Here is a 23256-nt window from a genome sequence, read left to right as displayed (position 1 = left end):
TACAGTGTATATCCACCTTTCGCAGCAATGCAGGCTGCTATTCTCCCATGGAGACGATCGTAGAGATGCTGGATGTAGTCCTGTGGAACGGCTTGCCATGCCATTTCCACCTGGCGCCTAAGTTGGACCAGCGTTCGTGCTGGACGTGCAGACCGCGTGAGACGACGCTTCATCCAGTCCCAAACATGCTCAATGGGGGACAGATCCGGAGATCTTGCTGGCCAGGGTAGTTGACTTACACCTTCTAGAGCACGTTGGGTGGCACGGGATACATGCGGACGTGCATTGTCCTGTCGGAACAGCAAGTTCCCTTGCCGGTCTAGGAATGGTAGAACAATGGGTTCGATGACGGTTTGGATGTACCGTGCACTATTCAGTGTCCCCTCGACGATCACCAGTGGTGTACGGCCACTGTAGGAGATCGCTCCCCACACCATGATGCCGGGTGTTGGCCCTGTGTGCCTCGGTCGTATGCAGTCCTGATTGTGGCGCTCACCTGCACGGCGCCAAACACGCATACGACCATCATTGGCACCAAGGCAGAAGCGACTCTCATCGCTGAAGACGACACGTCTCCATTCGTCCCTCCATTCACGCCTGTCGCGACACCACTGGAGGCGGACTGCACGATGTCGGGGCGTGAGCGGAAGACGGCCTAACGGTGTGCGGGACCGTAGCCCAGCTTCATGGAGACGGTTGCGAATGGTCCTCGCCGAAACCCCAGGAGCAACAGTGTCCCTAATTTGCTAGGAAGTGGCGGTGCGGTCCCCTACGGCACTGCGTAGGATCCTACGGTCTTGGCGTGCATCCGTGCGTCGCTGCGGTCCGGTCCCAGGTCGACGGGCACGTGCACCTTCCGCCGACCACTGGCGACAACATCGATGTACTGTGGAGACCTCACGCCCCACGTGTTGAGCAATTCGGCGGTACGTCCACCCGGCCTCCCGCATGCCCACTATACGCCGTCGCTCAAAGTCCGTCAACTGCACATACGGTTCACGTCCACGCTGTCGCGGCATGCTACCAGTGTTAAAGACTGCGATGGAGCTCCGTACGCCACGGCAAACTGGCTGACACTGACGGCGGCGGTGCACAAATGCTGCGCAGCTAGCGCCATTCGACGGCCAACACCGCGGTTCCTGGTGTGTCCGCTGTGCCGTGCGTGTGATCATTGCTTGTACAGCCCTCTCGCAGTGTCCGGAGCAAGTATGGTGGGTCTGACACACCGGCGTCAGCGTGTTCTTTTTTCCATTTCCAGGAGTGTATATCGCGTTTTTCATATCTTACGGTTTTGATATTGTGATGCTCTCCCATATGTTGTTGGAGAAGTGAATTGGCAGATTTCGTGGTCTGTGGTCGCTTGACACTGCACTTTTTCCGATTTTTCGAAGTATAGGCCGAGTTTTCGCCGCCATTACGTTTGCTGTGGCTGCATGGTGTTCATTTGTCTCTTAGCGCGTTTGGCTGCGTGAGACGGGCGAGTCTGAAGTGTATTTGGCGTCTGTTGTGTGTGTGTGTGTGTGTGTGTGTGTGTGTGTGTGTCTTCAGGGGACTGGGGTAGAGAAAGAGAGAGAGAGAGAGTGGGAGGGAGAGAGAGGGAGGGAGAAAGGATTGTAAAAAGAAAATTCCAGTGAGTAGTTTTGGTATGGGTGTTATTTGTATAGTTCTACTGTGGCGAAGAGGGTTTTATTGCACCGTGATGTGTATTTTTTGAGTACTTTCTTTCCTTGGGCTATTGATTTTTCTCTGTGTTAGTTTTCTTCTACAGTTAATTTTTTGTATAAGATGTTACTAGTTTTAAGGATGTGTAAGTCAGTTTCAATGTTTGCCTGGTGGTGATTGTGTGCTGTCAGGTGGTCTGCAAATGATGAGCGTGAGCTATTGCTTTTCAGTGCTCTGAGGTGTTCTGTGTATCTGGTTCTGAAATTTCTGCGTGTTTGGCCCACATATACAGACTGACAGCAGTTGCAAGTAAGTTGGTATGTACCGTACTGGTTGTATTTGTCAGTGTTGGTGGTATTTCTTCCAAGTCTGCTTTGTATTGTGTTGCTGGTTCGGCATGCTATGTTGAGTCCTTGTTTCTTTAGTCTATTACCCCCCTGTGTGTGACTCTCTTGTTGTAAAATGTGCTGAAACATGTCTGGGTGAAACAAAACAGGAAAAAAGGTGTTTTGCATAAGGAAGAATTTCTCTTCCCATTTCGTAGCAAGCACAGACTGAAACCTTCCCGTCTCCTCTATGTCCCTTTTGTTACGCAACCTTCCCTTCTACAATAACCTCTGAAATCTTCCCTTACGATGTCTATCTCTTGCTTGATAATAATAAATGAAATCTTCCCTTTGAAAATAATTCTCTTTCTCAATCTTCGCATACAAATTTAAGTGCTGCTTATTAAAAGTGATTTTCTGATTATTTCGACGAAACATAGAATGTGTCGTCGTGGTCCTCAGTCGTTATCTGCAGTAACCCAGAGCTGTTCCTTACCTTTTTTGCTGTTACTGGATCGCCATCTGACTGCTACATCGAACTGCGACATGAATATACTTACTCTATTTTACTATACTCTATTAGCTGCTGGTGGGCTGTCATAATAAGTGTCAGTATTTATTACCAAAGCTGACGTTATTCTTTAGTAGCAAAGCTGAAGTTATTCTTTAATAGCAAAGCTGACGTTATTCTTTATTTAATTTGGCTGAAGTTACGTAATTCATAGTTAAACTTTTTCTTGACAACAATAACATTTTGCAAAGTTTTACGTTGATGGATTTGGGATGGATAATCAACAGCAATGCAATATTTCTGGCAAAAATTCTGAAATAAATGATTTTACAAACGTTCAAATGGGACTTACTTTTTACAATAATCTTACAATAGCATTGCGCCAACATACCTTCAGTAGTCTTGAGTTTCTCAAAAAAATAATTCAATAATATTAGTTCCTCTTATGATAATAGTTAGTTGATGTCTCTGTACATCCGTTTATAATCTCTTGTAAATCATAGCTGGTGGCTGGCAGGCACACCGCTCCTCTCAACCTCTCGCTTCAGACCTGCTACCGACTCGCTTCACATCTCACTTACTACTGACTTCCTACGAACTCTAAAGTGCGGTCTCTCCCGCCAACAATGCTTTCTGGTGCAGACAATTCCTGCTACCATTACAAAATGTATCAATGCGCGGTCTTTCCCGCTCTTTTCTTAAAATGTCTCCATACGCGGGCTCTCCCGCCCTTTTTAAAATCATATTCAATGTGCGGTCTCTCCTGCCAACAATTCTTCGGTGCAGATATTCCCTGCTAAAACAATTATTTCCAACATGACAAATATTAATTATTCCTGATTAATTTTATTAATAAAATATAAACATCTTTCATAAATTGTGGTTTGACAACAGACAATAGAAATATACACATCTTATAAGACATAACAAAGAACTACAACACCACAAGATGATTATGAATGGAAACGTTTTCCGTTTGCAAACAGAAATCGTTGACGTATTCAAAAATGAAATCTCAAACTTGAGTAAAACAGTTTCTGACACCGAAAAAATTTAGGTAAATGAGTCACCGATTGCGAACGGAAGTTTAAAAACACTTCGCATGTTCAAGGAGAAGCTTGTGCCCTTGAAAAGAAAATAAGAGACCAACCTGTTGTTGTCAGTAATGGGACACCAATTAATAAATTACTGTAAGTTGAGGAACTTTTTGATCACGCCAAGAAACATAACGGTTGGCATCCATTAGATTTTATAAGAAACTGAAAAAGAAATTTTTCTGACTGCTTATCATATTAGGAAAAAACAATTGTAGTGATCAGTGTCTTAGCAGGTGATGCTAAGCATGGGAGCTTAACGTGAACACTGATCAAATGGTTTTGACGAATTCAAACAAAACTTTACCAAAGAGTAGTGATCAGAGCGAAACAAGATTCCCTACGGCGAGAGTCTGTTATGGCTAAGCTTCATGAAAACAGAGACAGGCGTTCTTTGAAGGATTTCTAAGACTATTGCCGCCATAAACTGAGTCATTTAAGAAGCAGACGACCAGAATTAGAAATTATCTGGGAATTTAGGAAAAAACACCCAGAAGATTCTAAGAGAGACGTGGGAAGCAGCCACTGAAGGTCTTCCTCATTTCTAGAAAGAGTTGAAGGCAATGATCACTGGCAGGGAAACCGTGGTCATCGCCAGAATAGTAATAACACAAGTAACGACAACATCAGTAATAATGACGAACAAAATGAAGGAGATGGATATCGCGTCAATATGGTTCAGAGAGGCAGGGGAAGCGGTCGAAGCACCTTTGCAGAGCACAATGCTGGATCCTCCGAGTGAAATAACAACAACAAGCAGAAAAGTAAAATCTGCGTATGTTAAGGGTCAAACTGACGCGAGTAGTATGGCAAGTGGGGGTATCAACACACATGGTGGGTTGCCTGTATCACGAGACATTATACATTCAGGGCCAATCCTGTTGTTTTCTTTTGGTTGAGAGGTTGTTAATCTGTTGTTGGGTTAAGTGGTTATCCAAGAAACCTCCACACTTCCACCTCCCCCCCCTCCCCCGTCCTCCCTCTCGCCTTCCTCCTCCCCCACCACTCTGGAAACTCCCCTCACTGATACAATCACATTTTTCATACCAAACTGATTGAATAATTAAATCGAACAATTAATTAATCCCTCCCCCTCCGAGAAACCACCCAGCTCTTCCACTCCCCTCTCCCACCTGGAAACTGGCGTCAAAAAGACACTGTCGATTGCCCATTAGTCGGGAAATCGATTGCGGTGTATGGAATATTGTTGAAACTATTTAGAGAATTTGTGGAATACTGTTTATTAATCAAATTGTGGGTTCTAAGACAGTGTATGAAATATAGTTTATTAGGAGGACTTTGAGGGAAATCAGTTGCAGTGTATGGAATATTGTTTAGGAAGTATATGGAATACTGCTTATTTAAAAAGTTTATTGGTTGAACTTCGGCGTTTGGAATATAGTTTGTTTATTTAGTTAAAGAATGTGGCAGGAAAATGACTGCAGTATATGGACTACTGTTTATTTAAACAGTTTACGGGGGACAAGGCAGTATGGAGTATTTAGGCAGTTGCATTGGTTTTTTTTATTGTGATCATGGCTGGAATCACTGAGTGGGCTTAGTTTATATTTGCTGTCGGAGTCAGGAATGTTAACGCTTTTATTTTCCTCACTTTTCAAAGCACGCTGGTGTCTGAGCAGAGATGGGAAAAACAGAACAATTACATATCTAATAGTTCGTGACATGTTTCGAAACCCACCGTAACTTTCTGCGGACAGACGAATTACTAGAGTCTCAGTGGCAAACTATTTTGTACAGGTCAAGAAGCATAAAGCAATCATATTGCATTGACAATTAATCCCTGCAAAAGTGGTCTACAGGCCATGAATGAAATGAAGTGCAGTATAACAGCCACTATTTGGCGTCTCCCGCGTGTGTGGCGCCACACAAAGCTCACAACCAGCCAATAGCCTAATCACAGATCATGTTACCAAATATGCAACCACGGATCACATATCGGCCTCATTTGAGTTCGTACGTCCAAGCAGCATCTTTTGATCGAGAAATTCCTGTCTTTCTCAAGAGGCCACTCCCTCTTTGTCTTCCTGAACCAACGTCTCGAAACATGGGGATGGAGTTTTTCATCTGTGCTCAGAATATAGTGTTCCTATTTGTTAATGCTGGAGTGGGAGAGCTGACGCAATTTAGTTGTTAAAAACAGAGTGAAATAATCCATTTGCACTACGCTATCAAATTAATTGTTTAATACTTGATGGGAGACAAATAGATGGCTAAAACACTAAAAAAAAAATGGTTCAAATGGCTCTGAGCACTATGGGACTTAACATCTGAGGTCATCAGTCCCCTAGAACTTAGAACTACTTAAACCTAACTAACCTAAGGACATCACACATATCCATGCCCGAGGCAGGATTCGAACCTGCGACCGTAGCAGTCGCGCGCTAAAACACTCACCTCCACTTTATGACGATCGTTCTTCACAATAAAACGTATTTTTACTATCTGAGTATCATCTGCAGACATTACGCAAATCAAGTCATGAAATTTCCACCACAAATAGATCGTAGCACTAAATATATTCGAGGTCTCGTACACACCGACGTTTGAGAGCTCTAGCGCCCTCCTGTACCACAACGTTCCCACTAATCATAAATGGCGAAAAAAATCCTTCCGACGACACAAACTAGCGACTGCGAGCTGCACGCTGTCCACTGACTGCAGGACAGCCCCACCTGCACTGGCCTGGATAGAGGTCCGCACCTCTGCAGGCCATGCCTGCCTGCACCAAATGTGTGCATGCTCACAATACAACTATCAGAAAAAATAAATCGAACAATTGAGAATTTGACGTACAATTGCGTTTTTAAAGCGCTATAGAATTCCTAAAGAATAACAACAAATACCACTGCAAACAGAGTCCACTGCAATGTATTGTGCAGCACTAAACACGACACACTTAACTCGTGAGCCAATCCCTAGAAATAAGCTGTCATCTCTAGATGTAAGAGATCACTATCAAATGGACTTTTAATGTCGGTACTGGTTATTTCAAGGACTATAGAATTCCTAAATTTGGTTCTCTCCACTACATTCGAACATTATCCCGGATGTGATGTATTGTGGATGCGCATCTGGATATAATGCATGGCGGACCCACCTTCAAAACCAATCCCTGACATTGCATATTCTGCATCTGCATCTGAACATCGCATCGGATAAAACAATATAACATCTGGTGGATCCATACTCGAACACTAACTTGTGTATACTATGGGTGCACATGTGCAGACACAGACATAAAGAAAACATTGCAAGAGTAGATGCAGTGATTTGTTGAGAGGGGTCGTAATAAGATATGATTTAATGGTAGACAGATGATGAATTCTACAGAGAGAATGATGTTGCTGCAGATATTTTATCTCACATTCAACCATTTTTTCCCCGTTGTTCTCTCAGGGTATATCAATTGTGTGGTATAACCTGCGACAAACTCGTACACAATAACATGTTCTGCGTATGACTTAGAGCACAATCTACCTAAGGCCCTAACAGCAAACCTCTCCATACTACAGTCGTCAGAGGACTTCCAACTTATGTGTGATGATGAAACATGTCCATCGATGGACAACATGTTTTGGCGCCCCATTGAACGAAGATTTATGTGATGTACTCCATGCCACATGTTAGTCATAAATCGAGTCTTCAGTATCATAACCACGGTGATTTTAACTTAGTGGCAGATGTATATACATCTGCTTGACAGATGTCCTGCTTATGGAGGTAGTGGCAGCATGGCATATAATTTCACTTGCAACCCACTGCTGTTATGCGTTTGTGTGACTCCTTGTAAGAAGCATTCTCTGTTGCTGACAATCTTTTTATAGGACTGATCTGAGCATAGTATAATTTCTGAGCTGTGGTAGGATGTGAAGAGGCTGTGATACACCAATGGAAAGCTATATTGTGCATGTATTGCAAGTACTCCATGGTTTTTTCTTTGATGTAGAAGGAAGTAATTTTATCTTCTTAAAGTTTGTCACTGTAATGAGTGGGATGAAAAAAAAATACTTGCAGGGCGAATGCATATCAGATGTTGGACAGTTATGTCGTGAATTAGAGTGCATGTGTTGATGTTTCATCATTATTTCTCTCTTAGCAGTACCTTCTTGGTATTGACCCCAGACTTTACTTTACTTTAAAATTGATAGCACAGTCTATTTACTTAAAATGCTTCAAAACTCCATCCATCTGGAGTTCCACCATGCATAAAACCACCACATTTCTCCCTAACTGTCTGTTATATCATCACAACACTTTCATATCTGGTATACACTGATAAGGTGTGCTACCCTCCTCCATAAGCATGCATCTGGAGGGGACTTGTGCAATTGGACGGGTGCCACGAGTAAAATGGTGCGGAAGAATCTTCGTGGTCAGCAGTTATGGGTTTGGCTCACTGTTCCTTCTTGAGACATGGAGTGTAGAACATAGTATCCTTCTACTTCTGGTCAGATGGAAAGTAAATCGGTTACAGTGTTGCAGGGAGGGTTGGTAAGAGACAATCAGAGGAGATCTTTCAATCTGTAACTTCATCCTAAGAGTTCGAGAATGGGGAAAGATGAGCAATCGTAACCATAATTTACGCACTATGATCAAAGTGCTAGAAATAAGTAGATCGGTATAGGACACTGTCCAGTATATTTTCGTATATTTATGTTCGAGAATTAACAATGAATGGACTTACTGCACAATTTTGCAATCTAATGTATGGTAGATTGCAAAAATGTGCGACCCGTCCTCACAGCTTTACTTCTGCCAGTATCTCGTCTCCTACCTTCCAAACTTTACAGAAGCTCTCCTACGAACCTTGCAGAACTAGCACTCCTGAAAGAAAGGATATTGCGGAGACTTGCCTTAGCCACAGCCTGAGGGATGTTTCCAGAATGGGATTTTCACTCTGCAGCGGAGTGTGCGCTGATATGAAACTTCCTGGCAGATTAAAACCATGTGCCGGACCGAGACTCGAACTCAGGAACTATGCCTTTCGCGGGCAAGTCCTCTACCAACTAAGCTACCCAAGCACGACTCACGACCCATCCTCACAGCTTTACTTCTGCCAGTACCTCTTCTCCTACCTTCCAAACTTTACAGAAGCACTTGCCCGCGAAAGGTCCCGAGTTCGAGTCTCGGTCCGGCACACAGTTTTAATCCGCCAGGAAGTTTCATATCAGCGCACTCTCCGCTGCAGAGTGAAAATCTCATTCTGGAGGGGTATCTGTTGAGAGGCCAGACAAACGTATAGTTCCTGAAGTGGGGCAGCAGCCTTTTCAGTAGTTGCCGGGGCAACAGTCTAGTTGATTGATTGATCTGGCCTTGTAACACTAACCTTGCTGTGCTGGTACTGCGAACGGCTGAAAGCAAGGGGAAACTACAGCCGTAATTTTTCCCTAGGGCATGCAGCTTTACTGTATGGATAAATGATGATGGCGTCCTCTTGGGTAAAATATTACTGAGGTAAAATAGTCCCCCATTCAGATCTCCGGGCGGGGACTACTCAGGAGGACATCGTTAGAACGAAAACTGGCGTTCTACGGATCGGAGCGTGGAATGTCAGATCCCTTAATCGGGCAGGTAGATTAGAAAATTTAAAAAGGGATATGGATAGGTTAAAGTTAGATATAGTGGGAATCAGCGAAGTTCGGTGACAGGAGGAACAAGATTTTGGTCATTTGAATACAGGGTTATAAATACAAAATCAAATAGGGGTAATGCAGGAGTAGGTTATAATGAATAAAAAAATAGGAGTTCGGGTAAGCTACTACAAACAACATACTGAACGCGTTATTCTGGCCACGATAGACACGAAGCCCACGCCTATGACAGTAGTACATGTCTTAATGCCAACTAGCTCTGCAGATGACGAAGAAATTGAAGAAATGTATGATGAGATGTTGAAAATTAGGTGGACTGATAAGGTAAGGAATGAGGAGGTTCTACGCAGAATCGGAGAGGAAAGGAATATGTGGAAAACACTGATAAGGAGAAGGGACAGGATGATTGGACATCTGCTAAGATATGAGGGAATGACTTCCGTGGTACTAGAGGGAGCTGTAGAGGGCAAAAACTGTAGAGGAAGACAGAGATTGGAATACGTCAAGCAAATAATTGAGGACGTAGGTTGCAAGTGCTACTCTGAGATGAAGAGGTTAGCACAGGAAAGGAATTCGTGGCGGCCCGCATCAAACCAGTCAGTAGACTGTTGACCAAAAAAAAATGATGAGATACAAGAAATTATTCAGATAGTGAAAGCAGACGAAAATTTAATAGCCATGGGTGACTGGAATTCGATAGTAGGAAAAGGAAGATACGGAAACGCAGTAGGGGAATGTGGACTTTTGGGAAGAAATGAAAGAGGTAGCCGCCTGGTAGAATATTGCACAGAGCACAACTTAATCATAGCTAACACTTGGTTCAAGGATCCTAAAAGGAGGTTATGTACATGGAAGAAGCCTGGAGACACTGACAGGTTTCAGATAAACTATATAATGGTAAGACAGAGATTTAGGAACCAGGTTTTAAATTGTAATACATTTCCAGGGGCAGATGTGGACTCTGACCACAATCTAATGGTTAGGAACTGTAGATTAAAACCGAAAAAACTGCAAAAAGGTGGGAATTTAAGGAGATGGAACCTGGATAAACTAAAAGAACCAGAGGTTGCACAGAGTTTCAGGGAGAGCATAAGAGAACAATTGACAGGAATGGGGGAAAGAAATACAGTAGAAGAGGAATGGGTAGCTTTGAGGGATGAAGTAGTGAAGGCAGCAAAGGATCAAATAGGTAAAAAGACGAGGGCTAGTAGAAATCCTTGGGTAACAGAAGAAATATTGAATTTATTTGATGAAAGGAGAAAATATAAAAATGCAGTAAATGAAGCACGCAAAAAGGAATACAAACGTCTCAAAAATGAGATTGACAGGAAGTGCAAAATGGCAAAGCAGGGATGGCTAGAGGACAAATGTAAGGATGTAGAGGCTTATCTCACTAGGGGTAAGATAGATACTGCCTACAGGAAAATTAAAGAGACCTTTGGAAAAAAGAGAACCACTTGTATGAATATCGAGCTCAGATTGAAACCCAGTTCTAAGCAAAGAAGGGAAAGCAGAAAGGTGGAGAGAGTATATAGAGGGACTATGCAAGGGCGATGTACGTGAGGGCAATGTTATAGAAAGGAAAGAGGATGTAGATGAAATGGGAGATACGATACTGCGTGAAGTATTTGATAGAGCACAGAAAGACCTACGTCGAAACAAGGCCCCAGCAGTAGACAACATTCCATTAGAACTACTGACAGCCTTGGCAGAGCCAGTCCTGACAAAACTCTACCATCTGGTGAGCAAAATGTATGAGACAGGCGAAATACCCTCAGACTTCAAGAGTAATATAATAATTCCAATCCCAAAGAAAGCAGGTGTTGACAGATGTGAAAATTGGCGAACTATCAGTTTAATAAGTCACGGCTGCAAAATACTAACGCGAATTCTTTACAGACGAATGGAAAAACTGGTAGAAGCCAACCTCGGGGAAGATCAGTTTGGATTCCGTAGAAATATGGGAACACGTGAGGCAATACGGACCCTACGAATTATAGCAGTTAAAAGAGTAGAGGGACATGAAAGTGAAGCAGTGGTTGGGGAGGGAGTGAGACAGGGTTGAAGCCTCTCCCCAATGTTATTCAATCTGCATATTGAGCATGCAGTAAAGGAAACAAAAGAAAAGTTCGGAGTAGGTATTAAAATCCATGGAGAAGAAATAAAAACTTCGAGGTTCGCCGATGACATTGTAATTCTGTCAGATAGAGCAAAGGACTTGGAAGAGCAATTGAACGGAATGGACTGTGTCTTGAAGGGAGGGTATAAGAAGAACATCAATAAAAGCAAAACGAGGATAATGGAATGTAGTCGAGATGCTGAGGGAGTTAGATTAGGAAATGAGACACTTAAAGTAGTAAAGGAGTTTTGCTATTTGGGGAGCAAAGTAACTGATGATGGTCGAAGTAGAGAGGATATAGAACGTAGACTGGCAATGGGAAGGAAAGCGTTTCTGAAGAAGAGAAATTTGTTAACATCGAGTATAGATTTAAGTGATAGGAAGACGTTTCTGAAAGTATTTGTATGGATTGTAGCCATGTATGTAAGTGAAACATGGACGATAAATAGTTTGGACAAGAAGAGAATAGAAGCTATTGAAATGTGGTGCTGCAGAAGAATGCTGAAGATTAAATGGGTAGATGACATAACTAATGATGAAGTATTGAAAAGGATTGGGGAGAAGAGGATTCTGTGGCACAACTTGACAAGAACAAGGGATCAGTTGGTAGGACATGTTCTAAGGCGTCAAAGGATCACCAATTTAGAATTGGAGGGCAGCGTGGAGGGTAAAAATCGTAGAGGGAGACCAAGAGATGAATACACTAAACAAATTCAGAAGGATGTAGGCTGCAGTACGAATTGGGAGATGAAGAAGCTTGCACGGGATGGAGTAGCATGGAGAGCTGCATCAAACCATTCTCAGGACTGATGAACACAACGACAACAACAACAACAATATATGGTACTAGCAAAGTAGTGGAAGGCTTATTTAGCGATGATAAGAAATTGGGAAGCATGCTGCCCTGCATTTGGCTGGCATCGAAATGATGGAAGAATTGGTAAAATTGCTAAAATTGATTGCAGTATCAACTGCAGTGCCCATTCCAGTACATTCTTCTGGCATTATGTTGACTACCACATAATGGTTGACTGACATCACTTGTTTCAGATGGAGTATTAGTGTAACACCTTCCGATGTGGCCAGCAGTGAGTGTTCGGTGTACTAAATGGAATCGCTATATATGGTCAATGTCAACACTCAGATGTTCTTTGTTTCCTGAGACATCGCAAGAGACAGATGTTGTAAAATCTTCTCAAGTTCTCCATTGGATACTGTTAGTGGAGCTTTAATGGTGGTTCATAGTTTTTCTCTGTTGGATGGAAAGAATAATGATGATAGAGAGACCTTTTGGGTGACAGATATGAACGCATCGTGAGGGACACAGGTCTCCTTCAGACTGCAGTACCTGTGTGTGGTTTGGAGACACGCCGCAGTGCAGTAGGAAAATCCTCATCCTGCTTTCAGTTCCCATAACTGCTTGTACTGTCTTTTCTACTACCTTATGTTTCAGAGAAAGCTTTGTTTGGCACTGGACATGCACATTGTACATGGTTGGCTGAGCTCTGACAACATATTCCCTTGTGGCTTGTTTCAAGATATGAGTGTGCCATAAATATGATTCACTAGTGGCTGTAACGATTAAACGACATCTCCAAAGGATCAAACGCAAGCATGTTGTTGAATGGAGTGACATGATTCCCAATCACAGACGACACATCTAACAGAAAGCGTAACACTATACATCTGAAAAAATCATGTATTGGTCTTAGGATTTTGTACATTGCGTATGACCTCAACCTAGCGTTGCATTTTTAAACTGTTTTGTCACATAGCATACCATCTCCCTCGCCTATAGCCAAGTGGACATATTGCAGAACCTCTGACATGGCATCAAGATAGAATGCGTTGCAAATACTGTTTGTTAGCATGAGAAGTATCTAGCGGTGGCATGAGGGAACTGCAGATAACGTCTTAATACCACGATCCGTACCCAAACCACTTGAGGATGACCCATTGAGGATGATGATTTTATTACGGGCTTACACCGCTGGTGACGTTCACCCACACATTCTATATTCAGTGTCGCGTTATTTGTGTGGAAGACCATTTCATTTGGAAGCAATACCATACCTCGATTTATGAAGCTTTTTATAGCTTTTGACGTGGTTATCGTTAGCGATACTTGTGTGCAGCAGTAGAACCACGACCGCTTATTGTGCAGTGTGACAGTAACATACGTATTTCGATAGTGTTTTTCAAAGCTCATTGCTGATAAGACGATTACGTCTGTCTACATAGGACACTCTGGTACCACTCACAAGAAAAAAAACGAGACATGCCCATCCATCGCGGGTTTTCCCTCAATATTGTTTAGTGTCAGCAGCATTCAGTTACTGGCGAAGTATTATACTTAGTGGGGGACGTGTGATAGGTTTGCTGTGAGCAGCTGGCTTATAAAGTACGTCTTGGGGTGTAAAGTTACTGTGGTCAGAAAATGGCTATGTCCTGTCGTAAAAAAGACATGGATTTGTCGTGGCGAATTGCGATTATGTCCAGTGATGCGAATGTTACAGATTTTGATATTTCAGGAGCCACAGTTGTCGCCAGGGAGCATTTCCAGTACTTCGATCATTGTTGGATGCCATCAGATTGAGGATGCAGTCATAGTATTTAATTGTAGTGGATCTGTTAAATATGTGGCGGACCTCCTAGGACGGTCCTGCCTGGAGGAGGTAGCCTGTGGCCGTAACAACTGACTTTTGCGGCTTACGGCGGGAGCCGTCGTCCGTGCCGAGCTGGAGAGGCTGGGGTACAACAATGCAGCTAACTTAAGCATATCCCCTTCTAGGCAGCTGAAAAGCGAACTAATACTCAGCATATGCCTGGCAGGCTTCGTGACCGCCTGTGCTGGGGGTACTCTCCGTGGCAGTTTGAGAAGATTTAATATGAACGAGTTTTTTGCTGGTCAGATATTCACCCCTTGTAAATTGACCGATTGACTGCTTGTACTCCCGTTCTTCACATTTCCGGTCTTTATTTGATCGATAGAACATCGATTGCGATGTGTGTTGAGTGTATCTAGATGGTGAAAAACAGGTAGGAGAGACGATTTGCTAATTCTTTAGATGAGAGAAACACCTTAGTTCACTTTGTAATGTGCAAGAATGATTTGGATCTGTTATGTCACTGATGTCGGTATTCTTTACAAACTATGAGTGAGACAACCAGTTTCGTTTATTTTCGAGTTTTCATGTAAATCTCTACAGACGAGATAAGTTTCTAGTTACTCAGTGGTTTGCAGCACATCCCACATAATGACCTTATTAAAGTTTCAGGTTTCTAGAGATATAATTTCTACTCTTTATCTTTGGAATAATGCAGTGGAAGTGATCGGTAGCATACTGCTATGTGCTTGATATCAGCCGGCCACGGTGGCCGAGCGGTTCTAGGCGCTTCAGACCGGAACCGCGGGACTGCTACGGTCGCAGGTTCGAATCCTGCCTCGGGCATGGATGTGACTGATGTCTTTAGGTTAGTTAGGTTTAAGTAGTTCTAAGTTCTAGGGGACTGATGACCTAAGATGTTAAGTCCCATAGTGCTCAGAGCCATTTGAACATTTTGCTTGATTTCGAGAACTACGGTGTAATAGGTGTGATATTGTGGCAAACCATGTACTTGTAAACCCAGAGTCTAGAGATGATCGCAGCTCATTGCAGGGACTACGGTAGCAAGCAAGTAGGCCAGAACGGAAACAGTATCATCAGGAGACGCCTTTGTGTGACGGAAACCACGCCAGCCTTTGTACGGATAGTGGCTTCTATCCTCAGAGGGCGGTCTGGCAGCACATCAGGCCAGTGTGTGGGGGGCAGTTGATTCCTGACTGGTGGATGACCGATTGATCCCGTGGGCTATATCTGGTGCTGCAACTAAGAGTGCATGTGCTCATTTTCTTTTTTTTGGGGGGGGGGGGGGAGCGATCTGTCATCGTGGTATATTTATATGTACGAGAGTCTGGTGGTCGATAGTTATAAGCAGCATGCTGTGCAGAAGTGATGATTTTGAGGCATGATACGACTAGTGTTTACTATAGCGATATGATATGGTGGCACAATTGTTTGTGCTGACATAGCCTCGGTGGAGATCGGTTTTACACCGAAAACTTCAACCTCTCCTCGACTGTGGCGGAGCAGGATAATTGAGGACGTGCCTTTATGGTAGTTTCCGTATTTCATAAACTGTAGACCATTTTTGCGGGGTGTAACTGTCAGTGCAATGTAGCTGCTGTATGTTTTTCGATCTGCACGAAACACTTTTCCGTTGAAAGTCTCGTAATTTATCAGTCTGCAGAACGTGCCAGGCAGTGTCCCCACACTGACAGCAGCGGTTTGGTGGGTAAACTCAGTGAGAACCAATTAGAATGCTCCGTCCACATGGAGGTTCCATGACGTCAAATATACTTTGCGCTGGGCATAGGAACCTCTACAGACTGGTTTGTACAAGACAGTTACAAGGTATCTACGGAAAGTTCTGTGGCGTCTGAGAGTCACGCGATATCTTTTTTGTTCAAGAGTTCAGAGACAAGTCCAAGCAGACCGCGCTCCCTTGGTTAGAAGGGGTGGGATGCTGTCCCCCACGTGCCATTGTGACTTTCAGCATCCCCAGACCAGCAGCGTTAGGACGTCCAAAATTCACCGAAAATTCCACCCTTTTTTTTCTCGTCTGCAGAACAGAGCTTCGAATTCTTTTTTTTATTTTTTAAATTTTTTAAAGGATGTGTTGTGGGTATCAAAATACGTCATGAACTTTTAAATAGTTATTGTTCCTGTTTTTCCTGTATTTGCATAGATACTAGTGTGCTTCGAAAAGAGAAGAAAATAAAAAATAAGAGCCATAACGTCCCTGGCTCCAGCAGCAAATATAAACTAAGCCCGCTCAGCGTTTCGGAAAAGTAATAAATACCACAGCAACTATACGACTCAGAAACGTTTTTTTCTCTGGCAGTGCCTGAAAACAAGGAGCGAAGTGTTGGGCATCGTGTTTAGAGTTGCAGAGATATTTATTGGTTTGTTTGGCATGTAAAATCAGATATTGCAGCTGATATCGGGATCTATTTCCCCTCAAAACGCGGCAAGTGGCTGATGGATAAACATTGGGAGGTCTCAGAAGTGTGTGCCAGAACCTGCTGCAATGTTTTTGGTATGTGTTCAAGGGTAGCGGTATATATCGCAAAACTGAAGCAAACTGCTGTGCAGCGATATTTTTGAAAGAGACATATTCTATTGGATTTAATAGCTCATGAAGCAGTTCATGCCCAAAGGCAAGGGAAGGATGTGGCATTTCCTCCCGAAAGCGCGCGAAGTGTCTGAGGAAGAAGCGTGAGAGGATTCACAAGTGTGCCACGATCTTTTTAGAGTCCATATTCAAGGGTTGTGGTGGCATTCCTCAGAATAAGATGTGTAATTTCACTGCAAATTGTTTAAACACTCTTGCATCATCTGAAAAACTCCGTCTCTTTGTGGAGTGCTGCATTTAGTTGCTGTGACGTCTTGAAGATGTGTATACGACAATATTCCACACGTTGCCTAAACACCAGATGTAATAATTCATGAGGCAATTCGTGTTCAACAAGGGGTATCCATGTGCCAGGGCTGAGTTGAAAGGCTGCAGGTATTTGAATCAAGGGAAAAAGTGCTTAGAGTGTGATGACCCTGCGGCTGCCACATGCCAGTGCTATGAGCCTGGCGCGTGATTTCTCCCAGCAGCCAAAACCCTGCTGTAAGGAGTTAAGCACGGTCTGCGACAGTGCAACTATGTAGTTCCTTTCACTAACAGCACGAAAAAAGTACGTTGTCCAAGTTGCTTAAAACACCTGCATCAGTTTTGAGATGCATTCTTATACAAATTGTTGAAACAGTGTGTTGTGCTCGCTACCATCGTGAGAGCCTCCCAGCCCGGCAGCTAGGTGCAGTGTGAGCCAGTTTCTCGCCACTTTTCCCCAGATCGCCATCTTGGATTTCGTAGTGGCACGGGGAAGAGGAGAGGGTCAACAGTGCCATCGTGAACACAATGGATGGAGCTATTGTCTAGTGCTCGATAAATGACAACTCAACTTTTTAAATAAACAATGTACTGCATTGCATACAAAACAAAGATTTGTGTAAATCTTATCTGGCAGCCCAGCACAGACTGATTTGCCGATAGGGGAGGGGAGGGGAGGGAAGTTGAGGGGACGGATGAGCTGAAGAGGGAAGAGGAGGGGAATGGGGTGGAATTAGGTTAGTGGAGGTAGCCCAATTGACCTATTTTCCCACCAAAATTTGAACTTCCCGTCATGACGTAAACGCGACGTTGACACGTCTATGGCCGCCATGTTGGATCCACCACCTTGAATACATCTGGCAGCAATGCAGAGTAGGGCTGCATACCCTTTTCCCTTCTACAGCGCTGTGGGCGTCCGGTGTGAGAGACCAATGCTGACCACTTCGTTGGCCAAACATTGAATTATATATTTATAGCCGGCCGGGGTGGCCGAGCGGTTCTAGGCGCTACAGTATGGAACCGCGCGACCGGTACAGTCGCAGGTTCGAATCCTGCGTCGGGCATGGATGTGTGTGATGGTATTAGGTTAGTTCGGTTTAAGTAGTTCTAAGTTCTAGGGGACTGATGACCTCAGATGTTAAGTCCCATAGTGCTCAGAGCTCTGGAAGAACAAATGGTTTCATTTTACAAAGTGATCATGAGATGAACTGAATCTTTGCGTAGTGAGTCGCCAAAGTATGGCTCTGCGTCCTGCAACACAAGTTGTGTTTCACAGAATATGGATTCAAATCAGTTGATGGTAAGCTATGAGGCCATTTGCATGACTCAAGCCTGGAAAGACACAGTCACTGATTTTTCTGTTATATTCAATTTGCAGAAACATTTTGTGGAAGTTAGTAAAGGCCTTACAGTGATACTTGTGCTCCATCGAACTATCCAATTTCGTTCTATAAAGTATTACATTTCGAGTAGCCTTCTCTAATGTGCATGTGGATTTATTATACTTGACCTTTTAATATGTTCTAGACGGTATTTGTGGAATACATTTATAACAGCTGCAACGTTCCCTGAAACGTCTTCAGAATGTCTTTGTCGACTTGTGGTCACGTTGTCTGCCTATATGAAGCCTGCAAAGCAGTAAATGCAACAGGTGTTAATATATGAACGCTTGCTAAAAACTACTGCTTCGGAATTGTTGTTCTGGTGTCAGTATCGGTTGAGGTATTACACGTAATGTACGTTAGTCCTGCGACTTTCCCGTGTCGCTGGCGCAAGTCGCAACCCTCTGCCAGTAGAGGGCTCCGAACTGCAGCGTGCAACACGGCGAAGCGCAGCGTGCGCGAGGACCAGCGTGCTGTCATCGAGTTTGTAATTCCTGGAGGCCAGGCCGGCCACACATGTGCCAGAGCACACACGAACGCTTCGACGTCTGCAACAAGCCGACATCTTTGGTTCACTGTGATCCATCATCCTCCATACAGTCCCACCTTGGCCCCATCCGTTTGTCACTTGTTTCTGAAACTTATTGCACCCTTCGAGGGCTTCACGTTGACAGTAATGAAGTGATGTAAGCAGAGGTGAGGTGTGGCTTCATCAAGAGAGTCAAACGTTCTACAGCGATGGTATCAACGAAGTGGTCTACCGCTGAGAGAAATGTGTTCATCACCAGGGTTACTTCGCCGATAAATAAATGTGAAGACGCGAAGGATAATGATGCAGAATGTTAATAACGTTTGTTTTGTTTAAAAATTATGAGTTTTCATGTAAAAAACTTTGCAGCATGCCGTCGTAGGTTGTTGCTAAAACATTTCTTGGCTGTAAAGAATTCTTTGCAGTCGTGTTCTCTTTTCTTGGCCCTCGAATACAAGGAGCACATTTACTATTACTAGAAGTTTCCTTGCGATATTAGTGAGTTTTCCACATTACACAGCTACAAACATTGAGGTTTGTAGTGACTGGAGGAATCCTATTGTGCTGAATAACTTTTGACAGCGGTTCATATGTCTAGTCCAAGTTAAAGGTATCGTTCAGTATATTAGTCGTTCCGTTAGCTGAGCGCATTTGTCGTGACTTTCACACTCTTCTGGCACGGTTTTCCGTGATCTTCCATGGCTATCCACTACACGCATTTCAACCGGCTTATGTCGAACTCTCCTCTCGGCACAGTTACTAACTGTTCATCCAATACTGTCTCACCATAGACAGCGTTTGCTTGATACAGCATCTCCGTTTGCGCCTTTTAACAGTCACCAAACGTAGTGTTTCGTGCTAGCTCCTGGGGTCTCAGGTAAAACGTCGCACCAGAGACGCACTGGTGTACCGATGCCTTCCACCTTAGCGTTTAATATACCGGCGACCTTTCCCACGTTGATTTCCACTGAGTTACATCTTCTACTCGTGCAATACTTCTCGATTAGAGGACGGCATGTATAGGCCTGTACTTGGACGCGTGTGTTTCTTCAGATTTCCATAAGCAAATCTGTGATCTCATTTTTTTCTTCTTAAGCTTTCTTTGTATCTTACTCTGAAATTAGTATTAAAATTTAATTATTATTCCAGAATAATATTTCACTTATTGATAGTTTCAGAACAATTAAAGTCACCCTAGGGTAATAAATAATACACAATTATTACATAACAGGTAATTGGCCAGCTTCACCCCAAGAAGGTGTTAAATCGACCAATGCAGATGTTTCTTTATTATTTTCTTTTTTTTTATAATTTGCACGTTTTGTTAGAGGAAAAGGAAATAAAGGAAAAAAAGGAAACCCCGCGATGAGGTCCTGAAGACAGGTCTTACTAACGCTTTCACCGTCGGATGCAGCATGGGGGGAGGGAGCTGGGCACGGGGTTGTTGTCTACGTCCCGACGTTGCAGCAGCTCTCTCCTTCGTTGGTATCACGACGCTGAGTACACCAAAGACCTGTCCTCTCACCAAGGAGGAAAAGGAAACTGGCACTACCGGGACTCCAACACGAGCCCCCCCCCCCCCCCCCCCCCCCCCTCCATGAGAGTCTGTCTGGTGACCACATTTTCTTTTAATTTTATCTACAAGAAATTACAGTCAGCCTTAGGCCAGTTGGAGGCAAGGTGGGCGGGGATGTTGAAACCTCTTTGCCTAGCCCCGATCCCCCCTCCAATCTGCCGCCTGTCATTGTGCTGGTCTCTCACATTGATATGGCGCTAGGGTGGTTATTTCACTTTTCTATCTTATTTCATTTTTTATATTTTATTAATTGCCTTTTTTATTTTTGTTGTTATTTTTTTATGAAAAGGAAAGTTGATAGACAAAAATTCCACAATTTCTGGACTCGAAAGGAAACAAATATTTTCTCTAGGAATAACACAGTGAGAGAAGGCTCCAGAGGGGGAAAAAGAAGCTACCCAGGTCCTTGACGATTAACGACAAGCTGCAATATATTTGAAAATACAACACGATGACGTGGAAGCTTCTTCCACTTCCAGTGAGCATTCGCCATGTATTGGCGAAAAACTTGGGGGTTGCCATCGTTGTCACACCCGACTACATGGAGAGCGTAGCGTCCGAGGAGCCACACGATCGTATTAGTCTTGGCCCGAGGAAAAAAAAGTTTGCACACAGGAGAAGATCAATCGAGAAAGCAGCTTCAACTGCCAGTTATCGGTTGATCCAGTGCCAGTGTCCTCGTCCACAAGAGACAAGCCTGTGTGGTATCAGGTTGATGGCACCCGTCGCAAAGAACAGTCGGACTAAGACCAATACTCGAATGGCTCTGAGCACTAAGGGACTTCACTTCTGAGGTCGTCAGTCCCCTAGAACTTAGAATTACGTAAACCTAAATAACCTAAGGGCATCACATGCATCCATGCCCGAGGCAGGATTCGAACCTGCGACCGTAGCGGTCGCGCGGTTCCAGAGTGTAGCGCCTACAACCGCTCGGCCACCCCGGCCGGCTAAGACCAATACGATGGAAGCTTTCTTTGGTCGTAATCAGATTGTGAATGGTTCTATACCACGATGAAGCGACTTCCATCGGGAGCGCAGGAAGAGGAAGCGATTTCCATCGGGAGGGCAGCAAGACTAACCACACTGTTTTCCAACAGACCTATGGTGCGTCCATTTCAACTGGGGAGAGAGATGATTGTACTCCTCAGTGAGAAAGCAGGGATCTGGTGGTAGGGTATGTCACCGATACAATGTCAGCTCCTAGAAAACTTATTACAATGTAAAATTCACGTACGTGCCGCAGTTTAGAGTCGATCCGGCCAACATCAGCAGGAGGAGTCAGACTGGCCGGTCGCAGCCACGTAAATAAGCGAGATGTAGGACAGTGAGTTGCTCGAATACATGTTAAAACGGTACATCGTATAAACAATAGTGAAGCGTTCACTTGGGAAGACCCAACCCTCCAAGCAGACGAGGGCTTGCAACCACTTCACACCCAAGTTGAAAAATACGACTTTCCAAAGGAAACGCTATTATCTCGGGTAGCGGAAATATTTGTGCAACATAGTTCACTTTGCTGAAAATGTAGGGATCTAAGGTCCGCAGTTTTTGAAGAAGACTAATCGAACCGCGTTAGTGTTCACGAATTCGGTGAGTCACCTTCCACTAACTGAGTGCAGCCGCTTTCACCGAACAGCGATCCACCTTAGCCCCCAACGATTTTTGGCGAGTAACCACCATTGCCCATGGAATGAGAATGTTCTGAAAACCCTGCAATACCATAATATTACCCGCGTGCAGCAATGCGGCGAAGCAGACGTTCTAAGAACATCACTAAAAACGACATGGAGAAGGTGTTTCCTTGCGGTAAGCCCCATCGGATGGTGATCCAGGAAATAACTTGTCGATTCTTTACGACAGATGAATGAATGCAAGTAAAAAGATTGGATAATACCCAACACGCAGTGTGATTGAGAGCGGTCGCCTTGAGCACGTGCGTCACGAATCCCTGACAGACGCGGTCAAACACTTTACTAAATCAATAAAGGGCAATGCTCCAGAGACAGAACTCGCCGCAGCCACAGAGACGACGTCGCGGCATTCGACTACGGAAGTTATCGTGCGCCCAGGCACAAGGTTTTACGACACATCTGTAACAAAAGTTTCCGCAGAGTTTTACGACAGATACAAACTGTATCCTCTTTATAAAAACGCACACGATTTGTGAAACGGCAAGAAGGGGCATAAGGAAGAATCAAAGAAAGGTCAATAAAAGTCCAGTCTATTCCTCGGCCGTTATCGAGAACGAAATCAATCAGTGGTATTTCCCCACTAAAAAAAAAAACAAAAAAAACAAAACAACAAAAAAATGCAGTACCAGTAGATAGCTCAAGAGACACACTAAAGAATATAGAAAAGCCCAGAATAGAAAAATTCTCAAATAAAATTTCTTGCAAAAATACCGCAAGTGCACCTGAATCGTTAATACATCGTCGCAGCGCCGCAAACCTAAGCTCGGAACTGATTCTGTTCACAACCGAGGTCAGGAAGATATAGGTGTGCATCTATTTAGTGGCTATCTACGCAGCTGATTACTTGCAAATGACCATTAACAGCCCGTGGCCGAGTTAACGGATGAATCTGAATGTGAAGAGGTGGCTCCCCCTCCTCGATCCTCTTTCTGTTTTTTTTTTTTCTTTTTTCGCGATGCAGTGCGCTCAGGTTGAAAACGTTGTTTGTTGCGGCTGAGTGGGAAGGTGACTGCCACATGGGCGGAAATTCAGTATAACATACAGGAGGGCGGTGCGGCTACTGGCAAGCAGCCGAATCCGAAACTGACGGTACGTCTTTTACCGTCGCCACATGTGCCGCAGCGGCTTGTGGCACGCTTTCCCCATCCGGGGGCGCAGGAGAGCGTTACAGCCTCCGGGATGTCTGGCAAGTCCGTAGATATAGTGCGGAGCTCCGGATTCCGAAGAGACGATCTCGGCCTCGGGACTCAGGTCGGAGAGAGTGCTCTACGCT

Source organism: Schistocerca piceifrons, chromosome 3, assembly GCF_021461385.2.
Source record: "Schistocerca piceifrons isolate TAMUIC-IGC-003096 chromosome 3, iqSchPice1.1, whole genome shotgun sequence".
In the NCBI taxonomy this organism is placed as follows: domain Eukaryota; kingdom Metazoa; phylum Arthropoda; class Insecta; order Orthoptera; family Acrididae; genus Schistocerca; species Schistocerca piceifrons.
Note: the sequence above shows the minus strand (reverse complement) of the source record.